This window comes from Phoxinus phoxinus (assembly GCF_949152265.1).
Source record: "Phoxinus phoxinus genome assembly, chromosome: 12".
In the NCBI taxonomy this organism is placed as follows: Eukaryota; Metazoa; Chordata; class Actinopteri; order Cypriniformes; family Leuciscidae; genus Phoxinus; species Phoxinus phoxinus.
Genome location: NC_136887.1, coordinates 9,975,309 through 9,981,308, shown reverse-complemented (window position 1 = coordinate 9,981,308; position 6,000 = coordinate 9,975,309). Strand labels below are relative to the sequence as shown.

Genomic DNA, 6,000 nt, shown 5'->3' with positions numbered 1-6,000 from the left:
GAGAGCCGTCCTTCTTAGGGACCAGGAAATAACGAGAATATCCCTGATTTATCAGATTGGCGGGCACCACCTGAATCACTCCCTTGTTTAGAAGAGTTGAAGGGGAATTAGTAGTCGTATAAGTTTTCTTTCTTTTATTGAAAAATATTGTGTAAACTTTTTCAAAATAAATAAAAACACAAAAAATAAATATAAACAAATTAAATGCGGGGGTTTCATTACAAACTGCAGTCTGTAGCCTTGAATAATTGTACGCGTCACCCACTCGGGAGCCGAAACAGTTTGCCAAACCAATTCGTGAATCACGAGTGTTCCCTCTCGAGCTGAAGCGCTGTGTATACCCAACTGGCTCATTTGTGATGCAATGGCGCCATCTAGTGGATGAACAAGGGGCGACATGCAGGGGGTCAAAGAGATTTTCTCTCTGCAGTGAGATGATTTCTCTCTGCAGTGAGATGATTTCTTTCTGTAACGAATTTATTTGATTCGTTTGTTTTGTGTTGGGGAACACTGGGGCCGAAGCCTTTATTAACTGGGTGAGGGGAACACAGTATTTGCGGTGTGGTGACACTGCTTTTGCACTTTTTCTCACAACAGACCCCCTGAACGTGGGGGGAGAACACATAACGTCCACTGAACACATGGGCTGGGCAGCCTCGAGAGGGGGGTGGCCGACCCCTCCATAAGAAACCCTCCGTCTCTTGAACAGGGCAGGAAGAGAGTTCGAAGAGCTTGCGGCTCGTGAGCACGGACTCGATGGCAAACGCGCAAGGGGCGCCTGGTGTGGGGGTATACCTTCCTGGGAAGGCATAACTTGAAAGCCTCATCTTCCTTTTTCTTGTCGTCGCATCGTTGCTGCATCAATGTGACGGCGGGGCCAAATAGATATACTTTCCCATCATAAATGTCCCTTTCCTGGTCGGTGGCGCCGCCCACTCAATGTTGAGGATGGACTGAGGCAAGGCCGCGGGGGCGTTGGCCTGGGGAACACCAGAGGGCGGGATGGCCTCCTCGTCCTCTGAGACCCCGAGAAGGCCTGCGTCGTCGTCGTCATCACCAGAGTCGGTGAGCGGGAGGTTGCCCGCGAAGATGTCCTCTTCGGGGAGCGCAGGATTGGGCTGGTTAGCCCAGAAAAGAGAAGTCACACCCCGGGAGGCCCCCGGTAGCGCGTCGTCGTCACCGTGTCCCTCATAGGAGTCAGTAAAGATTCGGAGAACACCACACATTCCTTTTGCAAAAGAGAGTGGATGGGATTAATTTTTTTGTTGTTTATTTTTATCTGCATATGTGTATAAAATGGTTGACCAAAGCTACAATATTATAAACTAAAAACTCAACATACAAATTCAGAGTGAAAAAACAAACAAACATATTTTATTGGTTTGAAATCAGACTACGTATTTCAAATTTAACCAAACATGAAGGTAGGCCCAGAATTTTCTAAGAAATTGACATGAATCAGGGTTCAGTATTAGGCCCCATCCTATTTTCTTTGTATATGCTACCCCTGGCCTCTATCTTTGCGAGATATGATGTCTCCTTCCACTGCTTTGCATACGACATTCAAATTTATTTTCCACTGAAGGCAAAAAAGAGAGCCCACTGCAGCCCCTGTTTGATTGTATGAAAGACATTAAAACGTGGATGAATTTAAATTTCCTCAACTTAAACGGCGATAAAACAGAGATCATGGTGTTTGGACACCATGATTTGCTGGATGTAGATTCCCTCGGCCCTCTAACTGCAAACAGCCGCTCAACTGTGAGGAGTCTTGGCGTTATGTTAGATGGCGCATTCAAACTTGACAAACAGATATCTGCCACTGTTAGATCGTGCTTCTTTCAGTTGAGAACTATAGCCAAGGTAAAGGCTTATCTCCCTCCTAAGGACTTGGAGAGGGTGATAAATGCTCTTATAACATCTCGCATTGACTACTGTAACTCCTTATATGTGGGCTTAGACAAGTCATCAATCCAGCGTCTGCAGCTAGTTCAAAATGCCGCTGCCCGCGTCCTGACAGGAAAGAGAAAGAGGGACCACATCACACCTGTATTGTGTCATCTTCATTGGCTCCCTGTCGATTACAGGATCAATTTAAAAATCTTACTCCTAGCTTTTAAATGTCTAAATGATTTGGCTCCAATGTATTTAAAAGAGCTTCTCCATGTCCATACCCCAGCTAGAGTGCTGAGGTCTGCCAATCTCTTCCTCTTGGATGTGCCTAGAAGCAGACTTAAAACTAAAGGTGATCGAGCCTTCAGCGTAGCTGCTCCTACTCTGTGGAACAAACTGCCACTCCATATCAGAACCTGTCCAACTCTAGAATGTTTTAAATCATTGCTAAAAACATATCTCTTCTCCTTGGCGTTTCTTTCGAGTTAGGTCTGTTATCATTCCTGGCAACTTTTATTGTACTTTTATTGTACAGTACTTTTATTGTGTGAGTAGTGTATTGTTGTTGTATTTACCTTGTGAAGCACCTTGGTCAACCTCGGTTGTTTTAAGTGTGCTATACATAAATAAAATTGAATTGAATAGAATAAAATAAATGTTCAAATGACTGTATCCGCTTCACAAAAGGTGCAATCCAAGTTAAATATATGTCTGAGAAACTCATTACAAGGATAAATGACACGGTTTAAATCAGATCAAGATTACCTCTCTTTTCCTTTTTCTCCCAAAGGCAAAAGAGAGGTAATGTTGATCTGATTTAAACCACTTTCTCTTTAGAGAAATCAAAACAGAGATCTCTTTCAAACTTTCAAAGGAAAATAGTCTTAAAATTTGCAGATGTCTTCCAAAAAAAATGAAGACCAATGAATATATTACTCAGTCTTGGTATCACAATGCACCTTGAACAGTATAGAGGAATGGCTTTGTACAAGTGATATTGTAGTACTTTCCAGTAAAAACATGACTGAGGAAGTTCCTTTCTCCAACCATCAAGGGTGTAACTTTGGTTTGAGAAGTCGGGGGGGACACAAAATGGGTTTGACAAAATTTCGATTTGATATTTACATACATTTAGGGAATATTGTGATACAAAATCAAGGAAATAATTAAGTTGTTTATAATAAAAAATTCTGCCAAAAATAATTGTAGGCAACTAAACTATGCATAAGAAAAATATGTCTTAATTTATTGTTTAATACACGGGTTTCTGTGCAACGTCATCACGTAGATGCGCGCGCATCTAAGAGGCAGAAAGCAACAGTCTTTACGGCTATATCCAGCAGAAGCAGAGATGACGCGGAGCTGTTGTGCTGTAAACTAACCTAAATGCATAGGGTATGTCATGTTTTTATGATTCGCAAACTTAGTTGGACAATTTCATACTAGTCAACTAACTAACTCTTTTACATAATGTTATATTAATATGCAAATGAAACACAAGCAAACAGATTCAACTCTGAAATTGCAGTTTATTATTGAGTCAACAAGAATTTACAAACAATGCGAAATCTACGTTAATTACAATGTTCTTTTACAGAACTCGGCATAACATATAGCGGTCTTGCCTCTTGGATGCGCGCGCATCCGGTATTGTTTGTATACAAGAAACCTATGTATAGGGGCCGATTGCCAAGACTTGAGAGAATAATTTTATAAAGTCAAAAATGTTCACTAAAAATTTTAACATGTTTTGTGTAAATAAAATGAATAATGTGAGACTCAATTTCCACTGTTAAACAAACTTTTTATTTCAAACTAACCGTTAAATCTCACATTTGTCAGAGACACATCCACCAATATGAAATTTGAAAATATGCTAGCCTGTTTCTGAGATTACATAATTAAAATAAATTACCTGACCCTTTACACAGAACATACCTGAAACTCTGAGCTGCTTCTCCCTGTCTCACCCTCCCTGTCTTTAAGCAACTTCACCTCATCTGCTCTCTGATATGAAAGCATGGCACAAATACAAATAAAATTTCATCACAACTGAAACTATATTATAACGGTCAAAAAAATATCAGGGCCCTACTCTTTCTCTTCCAACACACAAGTGAGCAGCTAAATAATATGAAACCACACCCATGTGATGATGTAACCATGCTAACAAAATATTCTAAACAAATAAAAACACACACTTTGGCTCCTACAAGAAGAACATTTCATTTGATAATATTCAAACTGTATTCACTACTTATCATGTACACATCTTCCCCTTTATCACCAACAAATCAAATTCACCTGGCCTTTCATACAGCACATAACATACCTGTAACATTGTGCTGCTACTGCTTCTCCCTGTCTCACCCTCTCTGTTCTGAAGCAGCTCCACCTCATCTGTGCTCTGATATGAAAACGACTGAGTTATGATCATATTGAGTCAACTAGCGTAGCCAAAAAAAGTCTCTGGATGTGCCCCAGAAAAACTGTGTGTGCCACATTTATTTTCAGATTAATGTGCAAAAAAAACTGACTCTGCGTATCACTAACTTTACAGAATATACTGGGCTGATGTGTAAAACTATACTCAGACTCGCCACATAACCATAATACTATATAAAAATAGTAATAACTCAGGGCTTGACATTAAGCCTTTTCATGTGCTTGTCTTTCAAACAAGTATAAATTGGTCATTCATTGTCCAAGTAAAACAATTGCTTGTCTATAAATTTTTTATGAAAATATTATTTATTCTCTCATCAGTGTTCAGTCAGCTTTTACATATTTAAATGTATATATTTATGAAATTTTAACCTTTATAAAGGGCATTTTCCCTAATTGTTTTAAATATATAATTCATCTTTCATTTTAAATTCTCCAATTTGATCAATAAAATAAATTAGAATAATAAGACACTATATAGCTTTTACCAATCAACTTAAATAGCCTAATTTACACTGAAAATTTACAACTGCATTAAATGTTATGAGATTGTTTACAATATTTTTTGAAAGTGCAAATATAAAATATTGGAAAGAATGATACTTTTAAACACGAAACTAAACCGCCAGTAGATGGCGGCAGGCGACCGTCTTAATTAGTGAGTCATTGAGTCATTTATTCAAACGATTCGTTCAAACTGCCGATTTGTTCAGGAATTAAGCATTTATTTATTAACGGGTCATTGAATCTTTGACTCAACTGATTCGTTCAAAACGCTGAATCATTCAGTAATGAAAACACAGTTAGGTCTTCCTGTGAGAGGTGTTATGGTTCTGCTGTGACTGGCAGTCCGAATGTCGTCAGATATTTTTTTTATAATAATAATTTAATAATAATTAAAACATGTAATTACAGTTTAGATTAACAAATATTGTAGGTGAACAACAATAGCCCAAGTTTAGAAAAAAACATTTATTATTAAGACTATTATTTTTAGGTCATTTCAAATTTCTGCATCTATGATTAGATGAGGCCTATAATAAACTAGCAGCCAGAGTCTGCTTGTCATTGCTGACAGAATATGCTTTTCATGGTACACTACACAGAATGTATAGGCAACATTATGTTTAGCTAACGGTCTGAAGTTACCTAGCAACAATGCGTTAGTCAGTCAACGTTAGGCTAGCATCAACAGGTGTAGACAGAAAATACGATTATCCTGACCTGAGCTAAATTACTGCTAATCAACCAACTCACATCTCCTTTCTTTTTTTTCATCCATGAAGACATTAAAGTCATCTGTTGCTGGCGTTTCATGACTGACTGCGATACCGGCTGCTCATAGTACCGGTGTACTTTCAGTGTGTTTACACTGTGCACGCGATGCGACGTTCCTGGAAGCGGACGCGCGCATCGACACAGGCTCGGTCCCCACTGTCCCCAGTGGAAATTACGCCCCTGCCAACCATCATGTGTAACCAAACATCTTTATCCATCCAATCATAAAAGAACACAGATGAACACACTAATGAAGATGAATCCATTCAGATTTTAGGCTTGACGCATGTAATAAAAACGTTTCGTTGATCGGTACAGTAGGGGGCGACAATGCTGCTAAAGAGTAGATAGCCATTCATCAAGAAGAAGACATCAGAGGAGATT

The 6,000-nt window shown here is 39.1% G+C and overlaps 1 long non-coding RNA gene across 1 annotated transcript; it reads right to left on the bottom strand.

Moving 5' to 3' along the window:
* Nucleotides 1-490: 490 nt before the first annotated feature.
* LOC307008468 lies at nucleotides 491-5,933 on the bottom strand. Its single transcript, XR_013799828.1, has 3 exons — nucleotides 5,596-5,933; nucleotides 4,226-4,300; nucleotides 491-1,228 (listed from the first exon to the last, which is right to left on the bottom strand). It is a non-coding gene; the product is annotated as an uncharacterized lncRNA (long non-coding RNA).
* Nucleotides 5,934-6,000: the final 67 nt, after the last annotated feature.